The 18,808-nt window shown below is 42.1% G+C and overlaps 1 protein-coding gene across 6 annotated transcripts in view; it reads right to left on the bottom strand.

Moving 5' to 3' along the window:
* AUTS2 (activator of transcription and developmental regulator AUTS2) overlaps window positions 1-18,808 on the bottom strand; it is a 2,002,816-nt gene that overhangs the window by 83,119 nt on the left and 1,900,889 nt on the right. The window lies entirely within an intron of this gene.

Below are 18,808 nucleotides of genomic sequence, written 5' to 3'. Positions count from 1 at the left end.
ATGAAACAAAGAAATATTCAGTGACAACAAAAAGTCATGATTTTAGGATCACGTTTTTCATCTTTGAGTAGGTACAGAATTTTTGTATCCAAGTTCCAAAGCTTTAAATGGTTTAGTCATCAATGCTTGGACACGCATGAATTGTATCAATCTGACAGCACTTAATCTGGAGAAGAGATTCAGTGGTTCATATATCCTGCCGCTGGTCAACTGTCAGTCATACACCAGTCTACAAATGACAGTCAAATCCGCATTCATATCCTGGCTTACTGTAAATCTGCGTCTTTCCTGATCGCTGTAATGAATTCCGTTGGATGGGTTGGTTGTTGAAATAGTGGAGAAGATTATGGCTGACTGGAGTATCACATTCTCACACCCACTGGACCTGTACATTGTTCCAAAACACAGATCAGTTCTGTTTTATTTAGAAACACCTCTGATTTTTACATTTAGATTTACAAGCGATAACATTGTCTTATGTTAGGGGATACAACTTTGAGCAGTAGCCTTGGAGAAAAGGTACGAAGCTGTTAAGGTTTAAATGCATCGGCCCTTTTGTTGTGTCTCTGTGATATCCTGTGTCTATAATCGCTACATTGGTAATGGGGTACTTTGCTCTGCCAATTTTACCGGTTCTCTAATGGAATATTTATCTGATGGTAACTCAAATCCACTCTGCACTTTTATTTTATAGAAGCCAAGTGTCAATTCACTAAATTCCTAGGTGTCAAGCTATTGAAAAGAAACACCTCTTAAATAGCTGTCCATGAACACCGAGTTCTTTCTAAGCACGCCATTCAGCCATTCACTCGGAGTAGAATTGTTATCATGATTTCAGTGTTGGGATGTTCCAGATTCTAGCGGCTATTATCTCTGTTTTTGAACAGCTATTGATGTGCAATTAATTTAGGCAAATAGGTTTAATAGAGCTGCCAGAAAGCAAAAAATATTCATTGTAGCTGATAACCTCTAATAAAACATGAAAAGGGAGAAAAGTGAAGCATTGGAATGTGGAGAAAATCCTTACAAATATGATGAGACATTTTGCGTTTTGCCAGAATTACAAGGTTGAGTCAGGGTTCATTTAAATTAGACGACCTGAATCCGTTAATGACCGCCGATCGACTACACGTATATTACTCGGCAGTCATTTAATAGCCTGTTTATGCCGTTAGACCACACTTTTGATGCGCACTAAATGATCATCCAGTGTGTATAGACGGCCATTGTTTCCGTTAGCGCACGTCCTGTTTACACAGGATGACGTGCTGCTGAGAGTGATTATTCTTAACGCAAGCTTAAAAATCATCTCACCTGCTGAACAAGCATTTTGCTCCATTGTCCTGTGACTGGCAGCCTGTTTACACAGCACAATTATCAGGAAACGCTCATTACCAATAATTGTGCAGTATGAATGCACCTATTCACATGTTCGTGATTTTCCCAGTGGTCCATGCAAAACTGTGAAGACATGCCCGATGATCTTGATCCGATTGTCGGATCAAAATTGGCAATGCAAATCTCTTTGCTAGTACTCGGATGGCAACCAAGTGTGATTCGATTTTCACGGACTGTTACGTTGGAAAAGAATATATAATTTTTTTTTCAACATAAGAGAAAAACTGATGACATTCAGATCAAACTAGGATGAAACACTGGCAAAAAATCATTGATGAAGCTCGTACGTGAAAAAACTGTTGTCTAAATTAGGCCTAAGAGAGTGATAGATGCCTCTATGATGGTAAAAAGCCTTTTTTTTCTAAAGCATCTACAAGTTATTATTCGGACCTCACGTTTTGATGTACCTCTATAGGAATTAGATGGATACTCTGATGTATACTGGCGATAAAAAAGGTATCAACTTTTGATTTTCAGGCTCCATATCTCACCATCCACTACTGCTTTGAACGTGAGACTACCATCAATTTAGAGACAATCATCTTGGCTTTCTCAAACATAAATGTCTTGCAACTATTTAACATATGATTAGTTATGTAGATTCTTGTCATATCACTGCATTGTTACTGTTTTGCTCCTGGTGTCCTGGTGGTGGAAAAATCTTTTTCTTCCCGTATACTACAAATTACAACCTGTTCTCACATTCCGTAATAGCTCAGTGAATTGTTAGGTTGATTCCCAAGTGAAAGGTCACTGGTTCGAATCGAACAGCAGCCATGAAGATGATCACCCAATAAAAGAGAAACAGCATCATCCAGCTCATCGATAGGGGTCTCTGGGACAACAAAATTGCCAAATCTATCCATCTGCAGGTAGATACATGGAGGGTGCATAGAATTGTATTTGAGATTCTCAAAACTATAGTGAGAAAAACAAGGTCAGGCAGTGATCTTTCATTATTTATGTGTTGCAGTGTGTAAATGTTATTCTTCTCTTCCGTCGGTCACTGCTGATCTATAATCACGATCGTTTAAATAATGTCAACGTCTGCTTATATTATTTTGCGCAGTTTCAATTTAGTTTTAGGCTAATTAGGCAATAAAGAGGTAATAAAAGTTTACTTAAAAGACAGATCAATAAACTCCTCACAGATGGACGGTTTATGAACAGTGATGGGGACAGCTGTATAACACTAAAACACATTCCCCATTAGACTACAGCAGACTTGTCTTAATTTCTACTCTATGCCAGCAATAGGCATTTACCTACTAAATAGAGTTATTGCATCATTCAGATATAGATTATTGGAATAGCCATTGTCTGTAATACCTCTCAGTCTATTAAAAGTTTGCATGGCATCATTAACATATTGACAAGTATAATGCCAAACCAATTAGTAGGCCGTGTTCCTCAGTTACTTCTATACTAACTGAATTGGGAATCGTGAAGGAAATGACATTGTAGGTAAATCATACAAGTTGTAAATAGAACTCTATGTATATACCCCAAGATATGATTTCTTGGATATCTATTAAAATCAAAAGAACACAGACAAAACACAAAGGTGTATAACAACCCAACAATGATAAAACCCAGACACCAGGCTTAGATGGGCACTAGAAATTCCGTAAAAAAAATATGCTCTGATTGGCCCTACCTATCTGCGGAGGTTGGCACCCTCTATACAAAGTATGGCGACAATGCTCAACTTTGGTTGACGCTAAATCCTATAAATTCGTAGCATACTGTGTGTAATGAAGGTAGACAGGTGTCTATGAATGAAGCCTCATTGCCAATGCAACCTACACAACACTGGAAGGAAAAAACAGGCAGTATAGGGATCATAGCCACATCATAGGCAAAAAATTCCTCAAAAAGAAAGTGTGCATTAATATGTACTTATCTATCCACACTGTACACCTCAAGAAATCCTGAAATTTTCAAACTGACCACTGGGACTATTCCACACTCATACTTCCTGTTCTTTCAGGAAATCAACATGTACATTAGCAGCAACAAAGAGACTCAGACCACACCTTTTGTATTGAAGCATCTAATGAGTGTGTGCAAAGGTCATTGTGAATGGAGGAGCAGCAGGGGAGCTGTGAAATTACATATTGTGAATGGTGGATCCATTATCAGCTGTGTGTAGAGTTGTTACCTGTCATTTTTACCCTGCCTAGAATTATAAGGAAACTGCTGTTTTCTTTTTTATAAAAGGACAGGCTAGATAAGTATAAAATAATCCCGATGGCCAATGTGAAAATTGACAATTTTTTTAAAGTACATAACTCAAAATCAGAATTAAAAACAGGTGATTTTATGATGATACATTTTCAAATCAAGCATTCCTGGCCAAAAAATGAATAGTAACTGGAATTTTGTTTTTTACTAAAACATTGAGGTCTATCTCATCTGCTTTTTAGCACTGGCCATGCCCAGAAAACCAGAGGTGTTACAAACAAATGCAAAACAAAAGCCAAATTGTTTTTTAAACAGATCCAATTTTTATTTAGACAAGGATCCATTACAAAATTGAAACTTTGGTTTCCATTTTGCATCTGTTTTTGCTCAGTTTTAAATGGTTATTTTTTTATACTGGACATGCCACAAATGGATGACAACGGGATATGTGAACAGAAGCTAACAATCTACAACATGAACAATGGAAATTGAAATATAATCCAAAAGTTTTTATATATCAGCACTACTAACCAAACAATAAATCCCAATCTCATGCATGAACTACAATTGAAAATGTACAGACTAGTAACCGTTCTTGAGATAATCTTACATGCTGACAGATTTGATGGATCTACAATCACCAATGCTATGGAGCATTGTACCTAAAACTGCCATAAATGAATGGTTGGTTAAGTACATAAAATGCATGAAATATTCTTATGTGTGCTGTGATAACATCTTAAGGGTGGGAGACTGGAATGACTTTTTTTCTACTGTTAAATCCTTTAAAAAATGAAGAAATTGTCAAATGTAGTGTATTCAATATAATATGTGTAGGCAAAACAACTGTTCAGCAGTAATGTAAGCAAATATATATATTTAATAACATAAGCAGCAACTCAAAAGCAGAAACACATTTAGGCTGAGTTCACACGTGGCGTTTTTTTCGCGTTTCCGCGGCGGTTTTAACCACGCGATTTTGCCGCGAAAACGCGAAAAATAAGCATCCCATGCATTCCTATGGGATTCCGCAATGCTGTGCTAATGCTGCGGTTTTTACCGCGGCGGAATTGCTCCTTTTCATAATGATATGATATATACTGGATAGCGCCGATTTTCATTTGGTGTCTCTTCACAGCTCCACTTGTCTCAAGAAGGTCCATCTTAAGGACCAAAACGTTACATATTTATTGTCTTGTGGAAAATTAAAGCTGTGAATAAAACGAAAATTCTTTTTTCTGCAATTGGGAGTGCCGGATTTCATATTTATTCCCCTTTAAGAGAGACTTGCCTGCTGCCCCTGCAAGACTTTCAACTCAGGATCCGTTTTAACTGTGGGTGCCTCTCAGGGGTCACTTTGGCCTCAGGGTCTGATTTGGTGGGTGGGGCCCCACAGGATCCGATTCGGTGGCCTGGGCTCCTCAGGGCTTGAATTGGTGGCCAGGATCCCTCAGGGTCTGATTTTGTGGGTGTGGCCCCTCAGGATCCGATTTGGTGGGCGGGGCACCTCAGGGTCCGATTTGGTGGGCAGGGCCACTCTGGGTCCAATTTGGTGGGCGGGGCCACTCTGGCTCCAATTTGGTGGGCGGGGCCACTCTGGCTCCAATTTGGTGGGCGGGGCCACTCTGGGTCTGATTTGGAGGCCAGGGTGGCTCAGCCTCCGATTTGGAGGCCGGGGTGGCTCAGCCTCTGATTTGGAGCCTGGGGTCACTCAGCTTTCGATTTGGCACACCGGCCCATTAAGACTCATTTTGGTGCGCCGGCCCTTTAAGAATCACTTAGGCTAGTCGGCCCTTTAAGAGACAGTTTCTCACTGGGCTTCTAAATCCACTTTGGCGCATTCTCTCTCAGGGGCATGTGTCATGTGATGAAGCTAGATTTGCATTTGTGCTGTGGGTTTCGCTTTAAGAGCTGATCGTGTAGAGTCGGTGGGATGAGCTGGGGGGTGGTCCCTCGATATACCGCGCAGTGACGTACAGACACATGATGAGGCAAGGTTTGGGTACAACAGGTCCAAGTTCATTCTCTTGCCGTCCACCCTGCTCAGCTCCGTGTATATTGTAGGGACCTCCTTGGCCGGGCTCTCAGGGACACAGGATGCCACGCGCTGCGGCCGAATGGTAGAGGCCGCTTGCGGAGCACCACTGTCGGGGCCGGGGAACTCTCACCTTCCCCGATGCTGTGGCCTCCATCTCCTCATCACGCGGCTCCTCCTGCAGTCTCTCTGCTCTTCATCCCGCCATCCGGCGGGGCTAGCCTCCAGGCTCAGGGGCTCCGCAGGGAGGCTCTCCGCTGGTAACTTAGGTGGCCGCTGCCGGTGGTTCCGCACAGGCTCCACTCCTTCACTCACCATCCAGCTGCCTGCCCGTGGCCCTGAGGGAAACGTTTCCTGGCGTGAGTCGACCTCCCGGCGCCACCGCCACTCTAGGCGCCCAATGCCCCGACATCCACAGCGTCTCATACCGTCTGATGGGCAGCACTCGAATGGCACCAGACAGCCGCAGCCAAACTTTTTCCCTGTGCCACTCCCCCGGCTGGGTGGGGCGATGGCAGACCTTTCCACCCACTTGTCAGGGTCCAGTACGTGGGAGCGCCGGCCTCCTGGTACATATCGCTGGCTCCAGGGGTACGTAGGAGGGGGCCCCAGTCCATTGGGAACAACAGCAAACACCTGGAACTCTCCTCTGTGCTGAAGCAGCACAGCCATCTTGCACCAGTCCTGGTACCTCCCCGGATCTTCTGCTGGCAACGCAGATACGCCACAGCGCTCCCAATTTGTAATCCACAGGTGGGTAATTTGTATTCCACAGGTGCTTATAATCCACACAAAGCAGTCTGAGTCTTTTTCCACCCCTTGGGGCAGGCCTGCCGCAGAAGATCTTGTATTAGCGGCTTTGATCCTGCCGACTACGCCAAGTGTAGAGTCGGTGGGCCGAGCTGGGGGGTGGTCCCTCAATATACCACGCAGTGACGTACAGACACACGATGAGGCTAGTTTCGGGTACAACAGGTCCAAGTTTATTCTCTTGCCATCCACCTGACGGCCTCCTTAGTACACCGCACTTCAATTCACTTTGCTTCGCTTCACTTATCGGCCCCCCCGTTTCCAGGGCCGCTTCCCGCACACCGTACTTTACACTGGGGATGTACATTTACGCACCGTCCCCTCTTCACTCTTTGACGCTCCTGTCAGATCCGTCACTGTGGCCGCCGTAGGCCCGTCAACCAACAGCACTTTTACTGATCAGTCGTCTCTCTCTCAATACGGTATGCTTTACCCCAGTGCCTCGTCTATACTGCGGTACTCTGATGTCAGGACCACCCCCCTGACTTTCTCTCTTCTCAGTCCCCCTGGTTCAGTTTTCCTCACAGTGCACAGACTGTCGTAGTCCTCCTGTCACTGGAGCTCCCTCTGGGGACTGGAACTTTCTGGAACCCTCCTGCCAAATTTATATCATTCCAGGTTCCCTGTAACTCCGCCCCCCATGACGAACAGTTTCCTAAGCCTTAAGCTGATGTCAAGTCCTTTGCTCACACTCCTCCCTGCCCTCTAATGGTCAACCCAAGGTACTGCACGTCCACTACACTTTCTCAGCTGTTTCCCCACTGTAGTAACTGACACCTGTCTACACTGTGCAAACCTTCCTTTCTCTGTTCTAACACGTCTGTCCGTCCGTCAGGTCACCTTCCCTACAATATTATCTGCCAGAAACTGTGTCCTGGGGGCGTCATGTGAAGTTCGTAGGCATTGGAATAGTAACTGGGTCTGCCTGCGCATATCAATGAGCTTAACTGCAATTTGAATCGCCTCAGGGCATGTTTTCTCTGTGGCAACATTTTCCCATTGAAATGCATTGAGGAAAATGTTTTTTCAAACGCAAATTGCGCAAAAACTACAAATCCAATTGACACGAAAATTACTTAGCACACCACTCATGGACACTGGCTTTGAAACGACACCTCAACGGAGTCTGTGCGTGTACTGGTTCGGGACGCATTAATTGTGGAAAATCAACTGAATAATAATAATAAGAAGAAGCAGAAAAAGAAGAATAAGTTAGCAGCATTCGGATTACAAGATAGTGCTTTTTCAAGCACTATAATGACAAACATGTGGTCTAGGATAATCCTATAACAGCCCCATAATCATTTTCAGGAGTACAGTTGCTGTCTCATTACACTGACCTTTAACAGACACTGAATTTACAAGAACCCCCCCCCCCCCCCCCCCCCCGGCTGAGGCTCCTACTTTAGGGGAGATGCGATCTGCAGACTTCTGCAGGCCCATCTTGTGTTAAAGTGGTTAACGTTCATGACAAAATGGAAAGGTGATAGGATAATTAAAAGTAAACAGACTACAAATCCAGCCAGATGGCAATATGCCTTGTTTGCACTGTGACTAGATCTTCTCAAGGTAATACTTGAACTATTATTGTTGATAGTGAGGTGATGCAATGTTAATGCAATATAATTGCCCGCACTCTTATGTTACCGCCAGGTGTTCAGCAGAGCATCCAGTCGGCAGCCTGTTTTATCTCCTGTGATGAGCCAAGTTAATATAGATTTCTCATACTTGTATGTCTAGCAATTACCCAAGTGTTAAACAACTTCTAAATTGATGTCAATAACATACAGTATATGGCAACAATAGATGGTTACGGGACTACTGTAGGGATTGTGTGTCAGGGACAAATAGCGCGAGTGAGAAGAAGGCAGCTGCTGCCTGACACAACTGCAAACAAGGTCACTCTGACCACTTTGCTAACCCTGTCTGTACCACAGCTGTCGTACATGCCGAGGAGCTGGGAACATATAGACCGCACAGGCTTTTCAATTTTAGACACCAATAATGAGAACACAAGTTTTACTACAATGAATCACTAATTACATTAAACCATGTTCATCATTAGGCAGTATCACTATCTTATTAGTTATTTTACATCATTGGTAATTAAACCATCAACAAGCTGATGCTGATGGATCTCTTATTATTTTTAGTTCTAATACTTTTCAAGGTTAACTGCTTTGACTAAGCTTTAGTTTTATTAAAAATAACCTGTCAGCATGATTTAATAATGTGAAATAAAGATATGACTGTAATGGCGCTCTAATACTGATTACATTGATACCTGTGATGAAGAAATCCACTTTGTGGTTCTTCTTTAATCACCATTTTACGTTTTCTGCTGATTAGATTTTGGTGCACAGTGGCCCCTCCACCTGTCTCCGGTCTGTGAATGACAGGCCACTGCTGAGATTACAAACAAAGGAGGCAGATCATTCACAGACCGGAGGCAGGCGGAGGGGCCAGGAAATCACAGACAGGGAGAAGAACCAGTGCACAGTCCGGCCCCTGTGCACCAAAATCAAACTAGGAGAGAACTTCACATGGTGTTTAAAAAGAACTACAATATGGATTTCTTCACATTGGGTATCAATGTAATCAGTATTAATAACATTAATTAATAACATAACAGCCATTGCTTTGGAAGTGGAGATATGACTGTTCAACCAGCCGCTGGGCCACTGAGGTCTGTGATTTAGAGAAATGCATAATCGGAGGCGTCAACAGTGACGTCTGTGCTTCCTAATTTTCTACAAACCATGGAGCAGCCTAGATTCGGGAGTGTGCTGATAGGTGAATATTAATGAGTTTATTTTTTTTCATGTCTAGTCTACTGGGCAAAGTTTTATTTGGCCAAGACAAGCCCTTTAAGACCTGCTTGTTGACTGTTCCATGTGTCAACATATTTGCTTCTATACTGGAAGGTTAACTTCACGGCTTTTAGTATCAAAGTTAGAGACAATCACTTGACTGATGTTGCATCTTGCTAATTATTGGAAAAGCTCAACAAGAGCCAGAATATTCTAGACAAGGGTTAGCAGTGAGGGTTCCTATAAAATAACTCTAATTTTATCTAAATTTCCCTTATCCCTTATCCCGACAATATGCAGGCAGCTTAACTGAGAAGGACACAATTGATAATGGATGTACTCACTCTGTCATGGCTCATAAGTTACACCCTGACACTGTCTGTGACGTTAAGGTACGTCAGTATATCAGCAGGTAATATTCCGTGATGGGACAGATGTGGCATCAATTAAAAAAAGTAGAAAACAGATGCTGACGTAACCTTGATGGATGGAGCGCTGCTTACTGGCCGCTTAGTATCTAATACCGCTTTTGAAGGTTGCATCAATCCCATTCAGTATCAGGTAGCAAAACAACATACATCTCCCCTCCTCCCTGCTTTCTCATCTTCCTCCAACCACCTTCACTTCCCCAGCTTACAGCTTTGCAGCTCGATTGCTTGATCGGTTTGGTTGCCTTAGGCACTGTATAATTGACTTGGCTCAATCAGTGCAGCATCAGCTTGATCTGACACATCTACCAGAATGGCTTGCAGTTCACTTCTCACATTGTCACAAGGTTTTGATGTGCCGCAGGACAAAACCTTGCTTTCTTGGGTATATAATGTTCTAAAAGTATCTCAACAGACATTATTTATGTATTTCAGCTGCCAACCAACAACCCTGACTACAGTTAACATGCAATTATGATGAGACCCTGCCAACAGCACGCAGCTGATGATAATCTTGCTATTTAAATGCATGTGCTGGATATTAGCATTGTATCCCAAATAACATAAAATCTAATAGAATAGTAATACAAATGAATAACTTCAATATTTCTGCATTAGTTGAAGCATTGATAACGCCTAAAATGAAACAGGCTGTTCTAAGGAACATTCACATGCAAGATCACACGACGAATGTACATAAACACTACTTCGTTAAGTGGAATGATCTTTAAGCTTGCTTAAAAAAATAATTGGCCTAAAGGTACTGTCACACTTAGCGATGTACCAGCGATCCCGACCAGCAATATGACGCGGTCAGGATCGCTGGTACATCGCTAAGTGGTCGCTAGTGAGCTGCCACACAGGCAGATCTCACCAGCGACATCGCTGGGGACGGGGGTCGCTACTTACCTGTCACACTAGGCGATCCTGCGTCCTCCCGCCCAGCTCCACGCTCGTCTCTCCACAGGAAGCGCCGCAGGAAGCTGACGACGAGAAACGGTCCTAAACGTTCTCGCGCGATCAGCGATAACCAGCGGGGGAGCGGGTCGTAGGTAAGTATCCGACACAGCGATGTCGCTAGCAATATCGCTATAACATCTCAAGTTATAGCGATATTGCTAGCGATATCACTTAGTGTGACAGTACCTTAAGCAGCATATCATCCTGCACATTTAAACTGACCGACTCACGGTGTGTAAAAGACCGCTGATCAGCTACATAGTAAGGCCTGTTTCACACATCCGTTTGTCACCATCAGTCAAAATCCGCTGATTTGCAAAAAAAATGGATCCGCCATTTATCTTGGCGGATCTGTTTTTTTCCCCATTGACTTTCATTATCGGCGGATTTTGACTGAGGATCGTCCATTGCGTCCGTATTTCTGCGGATCCGCCAAAATTTTGGCGTCCGCTGAGATCACCGAACGGACAATGCAACGTTTTTTGTTGTCCGGATCCGTATTTTCCTCTTTTGCTACATGTTTAACCCTAAATCCAATCTGGCTGCTGGATAAAAATATCTCTCTCTCCTCCACTCACCGCCTCATTGCCCGAGATCTCGCCTCCTCTAACCGCTACATCGCCGGTAGTCATTTTTTCTTTTCAGCCGCGGTTCCTTTAAAATTCTGAAATCGGCGGAACCTGGCGCACCAACGGTCCGGTGGCTCCCGTTGGTGTTTCATCACCCATGGATCCGTTATCTGCCATTTTAGCGGCTGCCAACGCACAGGAAAAACGTAAGTGTGAAACAGGCCTAACCAGTCAGCAGCTATTCAATAGACTGTTTAGACAAGCTAAACGCACTTACAATGTAATACATTGTTCTGGGCGCAAATTATGCCATTGTTCTTGACAGATTACCAAAATATTGCCATCCAAATCAACATATGTTGTGTCTCCATGGGGCACCAAAATATAAAACATCCAAAAGAATGTGTGTCAGGAACGAGGTAATAAACAACTAAATATTACTAAAAGAAACCAAACTTTTACTTAAATACAACATAAAAACAATAGACATGTACAAACACCGGGTGCAGGTAAATAGTGCAGGTAAATAGACTAAAAATTGGTGGGTGAGCCATTGTGGAAAACCACTATACATAATTAAATGTACCTAGATACAAATATGGATTAGGTAAATTCATAAATTGAATATATATATATATATAGATACACTTGTGCTTGTAAAAGTGCTACTGAAAAAAAAAAAATCACACCCTATGTATAGCACTGCAGGGTAAGCAATTTTTGCAGTGTTAGTAGATATGTGACAAATAAAAGTACCTGAACAGTGCTATCAGAATTACCACAAACATTAGAAGCACATAACAAAGGTTCAATACCTATGTCATGTATTGAGCTCACCCACCAAACCCCAACGCGCGATTCACCAATACTTTGTCAGGGGGTCAATTTTTGTTTCTTGCCATTGTTCTCAGCAGCACAAGTCTTGTTTACACAGGATGATATGCTGCCAGACGGATGGTTTCAAGGATAATTTCATGGAAAAACATGCAACTGCCTAGCCCTTCGTCTGATCGTCAGCATGATTATACAACAAGATTATCAGGAAATGAGCGTTCCTAGGAATCATTCTTTGTGCATCACGACCGACGTCAGAATTCGGAAGGCTAATAAATGACCGCCGATCATCTTCAACATAGCCGATTGGTGGTAGTTTACAGCCTAATGAAAAACAATAAGCTAAGGCCTCATCCAGAAAGTAGTTTTTGTAACATAAATGTATGTTTAGCTAATGGCTTTAGATGATACATACAAAAACCCTCTAGAATAGCACATATAATGTGTAATTTTCCTATCAGTCCAAAATCACCTCTATTGTATCTCATCATTGCCCATTTGATTGTAATTATCTATAGGCTAAATATAGAATTGTGGTCAATAGGTCAGGATCAAAGGCACCTCTTTGGCTTGGACGTTTAGGTTTCTCAGAATCCAGATTTACAATTAAATTACTTACATAATGATTTTCCTGATCTGAGCTATTTGGCGTAAAAAAAATGTTAGTAGGTCAGCCAGCGGAAATTAATCAAACAGTAGATCTGATGCCAAGCATAGGCACTTGTGCCATGTACCGCTACCAACAATAGAGTGGAAGGTTCTAACAACCCTGCATGACCATTCGAAAGTTCACTAGCAAAACAAGGAAATGTTGATTTAAAATATGTTTATCTAATGATTATAAGTAATAACAGAGCTATCCAGCATATTTAGCACACCAGTTAGACACTTCATCATTCACCTTATTCCGTGCACATACATTCTGCAAGTAAAATTAATCTTGACTTTTCTTTATTGCTCCGATGGGATAATAAACCCTTTTTTGCCTCTATCAGTCCTGTGTACATACACAGAAAAAAAGTCAGCAAGACATGGCACAGTAGCATTAGCTATTTCAAACAATGGTATATGTCTATGTAAAAATGAAAGTTGCCTTTTAGCCTGTAATTGACAAATGTCATTGTCTGGCATGGAAAATTAACATCTGCTAATTTTACATCATTAGTTTTCTAATCATAATCTATTAAAATTATGCAAAAATCATTTAATAGATGCTATAGAGTGGCATCACTCACACGTAGGCGCCATCCATTCTTTACCATGAAGAGCTCATGATGTACACACTTTCAGCCCATGAGTAATTGGTATAAAAAATATGCATCTGTCACAGTCTATATTTAAGAAACACATTGGAAAATGTTGGTATATACTCTAAATGTGAACAAGTGCGAAACACAATAGCTCTGTGGTTAGCACGGCAGCCTTGTAGCGATTGGGGTCCTGGTTCAAATCGCACCAAGAACAACATATATAAGGCATTTCTAGGCTTCTTCCCACACTCCAAAGACATGCTGATAGGGAATTTAGATTGTTAGCCCCAATGGGACTTATGTAAAGTTTGTGGAATATGATGCAGCTATGAGGGATCATCCTTATTCTCATTTGCACATGAAAACTTGGGAAGCAATGGAATGAAACTGAAATGGAGAAGATACAGATTACATTTTATAAGAAACTTTTTGATAGTGAGGTTGATCAATGAGTGGAACAGGCTACCACGAGAGGTGGTGAGTTCTCCTTCAATGGAAGTCTTCAAACAGAGGCTAGACAAATATCTGTCTGGGATGATTTAGTGAATCCCGCTTTGAGCAGAGGGTTGGACATGATGACTCTGGAGGTCCCTTCCAACTCAAACATTCTACGATTTTACAATAAATGAGTAAAATAAAGAATAACATGTGATATTGACTTTGACCCTTTAGTGTTAACCAGAAATTACTATCTTAATGCTATTTGATCACAGCAAAAAAAAATAAATAAAACTTGAGAACCTGTGGTATATAATGCAAGGGCAAAAATAACATACAGTGGGTACAGAAAGTATTCAGACCCTTTACATTTTTCACTCTTTGTTTCATTGCAGACATTTGGTAAATTATAAAAAAGTTCATTTTTTTCTCATTAATGTACACTCTGCACCCCATCTTGACTGAAAAAAACAGAAATGTAGAAATGTTTGCAAATTTATTGAAAAACATGGACATAAGTATTCAGACCCTTTGCTCAGTATTGAGTAGAAGCTCCCTTTTCATCTAGTACAGCCACAAGTCTTCTTGGGAATGATGCATCACGTTTTTCACACCTGGGTTTGGGGATCCTCTGCCATTCTTCCTTGCAGATCCTCTCCAGTTCTGTCAGGTTGGATGGTGAATGTTGGCGGACAGCCATTTTAAGGTCTCTCCAGAGATGCTCAATTAGGTTTAGGTCAGGGCTCTGGCTGGGCCAGTCAAGAATGGATCTGAATACTTTCCATACCCACTGTATGCAAATTGTATTTAGTGTAAAGGAGGCGCACCATCTACCAAGTCAGACTGTCATACAACATGAGTGAAGATCCTGGATAGAAAGAAGATCCAAATATAACACTCTACTTATAATACGTCTTCTGGACGTTTTCTGAGACATCTGTGGTCAGTGTCAATCAGCTCTCATTGACTCTTCATTGTCTGCTTCTTCCTACAATTTTTTTAAACCCTAAAAGGGTTAATCCTGAGAAGCATGCAATTTAAATGCTACCCACGATTCCTGGATCAACTTAAAGTAACAGCCATACACCCAAGGGTTAATCCATCCATTCAGCTATGTAATCTTCCAGTGAAACAGGCAGGAATGTTTTATTCTGGGATTTAAGATTTAAGTTTTTTTTCTTTGTTGTCATAACAGATGACAGAGGCCTTAAAAGCCTCCCCTTACACTCTGATGTGACACATCACAGGCTGTTAATCCTGCCCTGGGGTCAGGCTAAATTCATCTTTCATGTTCATTTTTATAGGGAAATGGCAGCTGCGGGAGTAGCCTGAGCTCCTTGGGGAAATGTAAAACAGTCTTTAATCATAGAGGATTGTTAAGGAAAACAATCTGTTGTGAGTAAAAGTTGATGAATCAGTTTGAATTCAAATACGTTAATATGTGTTTGTTAGGCACAAGTCTGGAAATGCAAATTTCTTATAAGTGACCAGCGAAGGAAGACAAAGCGAGGTATGGAGAACATTTCTTTTGGGACTTCGCTATTTATGCAGATTTGGTAGGGCATGAATATCTAACAAAAAGCCCAAAACAAAATGTATCCATGGGGACAGTTGTGCTTCCCTCTAAAGGAGTCATCCACACACATTAAACTACAGTTGATGAAAAAGTAAAATTTCAACCACAATGGAAAAAAATTAATGAATGATCATTTTTAGCCAGATAGCTTTGAATTTGCTGTACAAATGTAAGATGATACATTTTTCGTCTTGGAATTATCCTTCTTTAATGGAAACTTACTGAAAAATTATTCCTACGTTTCCTGGTTTTATTGACTATATACGGCAAGTTTTAAATAGTTGTAAAAAACAATATGGACTAAAATGTGTATGGATGTATCTACATAACATTCGGTCACCAGTGGACCGTTTGTTCAATGGTTGTTCGGCCATCAACCTACTTTAGTGTAAAGGGGGCTTTGCACATAGCGATATCGCTAGCAATATCGCTAAAGCGTCACCGATTTTGTGACGCAGCAGCGATATTGCTAGCGATATCGCTATGTGTGATACTTACCTCCGACCGGCTGCCCCGCTGTCTGTCGCTGATCGCGCGAGATCGTGCAGCTCCATTTCTCGTCGGGCGCTTCCTGCTGGCGCCGACGAGCGACGCGTGGACGCGGGCGGGAGGACGTCAGGATCACCACGTCTGAAAGGTAAGTAATGACCGCTGTGTCGCTGTGAGATCTGCCTGTGTGGAAGCTCACTAGCGACCATTTAGCGATGCACCAGCGATCCTGACCGGGTCGTTTAGTGGTCGTGATCGCTGGTGCATCGCTAAATGTAAAGGGGCCTTAAGGGTACCGTTACATTCAGCGATGCACCAGCGATTCCGACCACGATACGACCCGGTCAGGATCGCTGGTGCATCGCTAAATGGTCGCTAGTGAGCTGCCACACAGGCAGATCTCGCCAACGACATAGCCGCGGTCGGCGGTCGTTACTTACCTGTCAGACGCGGCGATGAAGACATCCTCCTGCCCGCGTCCACGTGTCGCTCGTCGTCACAGCAGGAAGCCCAGCAAGAAGTGTCCGACGAGAAGCGGTCCAGGACGTTCTCGCGCGATCAGCGATAACCAGCGGGGGAGCCGGTCGGAGGTAAGTATCACACATAGCGATATCGCTAGCAATATCACTGCTGCGTCACAAAATCAGTGACGCTGTAAAGGGGGCTTAAAGCGTATGGCCACCTTAAGACTAAGAGATATCTACCTCATAGCACGTATAAGCCATACAACATATTATACATTACTGAGTAACGATAATATGAGGAATCAAAATAGATTACAGCTACGCTAACAAATAAAGAACCCACAACCAACCAATCCCAACTGGTATGGTGATAGCACTTGGCTTTGAATTACTGTCTTCGAGGAAACCTTTCACCAAGTTCGAAAGAACTGTGAATACTGGATAATTTCATATGGTTATTTTTGGTAGCTTTGGTTTTCAGTAAATGATGCATCATGTCAGTAAATACCTACTTGTGCAACAAAAACATGTCTGCCAGGACCTTATGCTTTGTGTAGACACTAATAGGTTCAGTGCTTAATGGCTGGAGATAGCAAGAGCTAATCTCCCCTGCTTAATCACGCACCTGCTACTCGAAACAAAGGAATCATTTTGTTTGCATAATTTAGGGTGCTCAAATGGTAGTATTTGAGGCCTTTTTTCTTTTACATTGCTGACTTGATCCTTTAAACAGCGCAGATTAAAGGGATTTTGGTGCAAGAAGATAGCCGATATCTACTGTTTGCAATTCCATGGGATTTTAAGGTTTAATGCCTCACTATCTAACAGATAGTCTCCAACAAAGCTTTCAACTCATCATAGAGTTATTTTTGTTTGGGGGGGGATTTCTCAGTCCACCACTGGATTATCTTAGAATAGACAGCTGTTAAAATGCGATGAATAAAGTATAATATTTCTTCTCAAATTGAAGACATACAGATAATGCTGAAGTGTAAACTCCACAGGCTGCAGACCTTCAATTTAAAGACAAAAATAAATATAAGAAATTTCTTGAGATAGTCACATTTTGTGTCAATATACTTATGTTATTTTGCAGCATTCCACTAGGAAAGTGATAAGTTGGGAGGCCAAACCTGACATGATAAAATAAACTGCTAGGCTGCGTTGTATAGTGCCTGCTTTAATCTCTTACAGTGTGAGCAATCAACAATTTAGATGAACAGTACCGAGAATTTATTCATGACGATAACAGAGCAAGCAAAGCAGCTAAAAGATCTATGCATACAGCAGAACTGCATATACCGAGTCTGTACAGAGACACAAAGAAAACCTATCGCCCCTATATCACCTATTATCGAAGCTTAACGTCTGTTTACCAGCAGCACAACGAACGTCAGTCGGTAAACCTATACCATCAGCTGGTGTTTAATAACCTGTTTACACAGGTAGTACGCAGGATATGTTGCACACTGAAGGATCTGCTAGAGGTCGCTCAGTGTGCATAGGGTGCCATAGTCCTTCACAGTGTGAGTCATGTTTACACAGGATCATACACCCCCGCAAGAGCTGTTATTTTTGTGCTGTTCAAAAGATCAAAAAACAAGTATTTTGCTTGGGTGATCGGCAGCCTGTTTACACTGAAAGATTATCATGAAATGAGCTTTCTAAAGAACGCTTGTTCACAATTATCATTCAGTGAAAATGCAGCTTTAAGGTACTGTCACACTTAGCGATGTACCAGCGATATGACGCGGTCAGGATCGCTTGTACATCGCTAAGTGGTCGCTAGTGAGCTGCCACACAGGCAGATCTCACCAGCAACATCGCAGGGGACGGGGGTCGCTACTTACCTGTCACACTAGGCGATCCTGACGTCCTCCCGCCCGGCTCCACGCTCATCGCTCGTCTCTCCACAGGAAACTCAGCAGGAAGCTGACGACGAGAAATGGTCCAGGACGTTCTCGCGCGATCAGCGATAATCAGCGGGGCAGCGGGTCGGAGGTAAGTATCAGACATAGCGATGTCGATAGCAATATCGCTATAACATCACAAAACCTGTGACGTTATAGCGATATTGCTAGCGATATCGCTTAGTGTGACAGGCCCTTTAGTAAAAAGGCATTCTTTACTCTTCACCCTTTTTTGCTATGTTGTAATATCCCAATGCCTAGAAGTGAATCAAAACTTAAAAACTAAGGCTTTCAATAGCAAAAACATAAATTCTTAAAGCATTATTAAAAATATAATGAAAAACAAACAATCCCTGGCGACCTATGATTGTGCTGACTGTGAACTACAATGGCAGTTATGCCTATGAATGACATAATGTAGACTTTAACGGTCACATCACAACTTTCTTGATTTTTTATTGGCCATGAAGTAAACCAATAATAGGTACAATTAGAAAACAAACAACAAAACAAGAATATAACTGTCTCCTTGGATTTATCCAACCCTATACTTCAATAAACTGCGACAAAGGGTGGACTCAAAGAAGTAGATTAAGACTTGTTGATACACTAGAGATATAGTCAAATTCTGTTGCTAGATATGGTGAAGTATC

This window comes from Dendrobates tinctorius, unplaced genomic scaffold (genome assembly GCF_039654945.1).
Source record: "Dendrobates tinctorius isolate UK_male_01 unplaced genomic scaffold, ASM3965494v1 ptg000007l, whole genome shotgun sequence".
Lineage (NCBI taxonomy): Eukaryota > Metazoa > Chordata > Amphibia > Anura > Dendrobatidae > Dendrobates > Dendrobates tinctorius.
The sequence above is the reverse complement of the archived record's forward strand: the minus strand, read 5'-3'. Positions and strand labels throughout refer to the sequence as shown.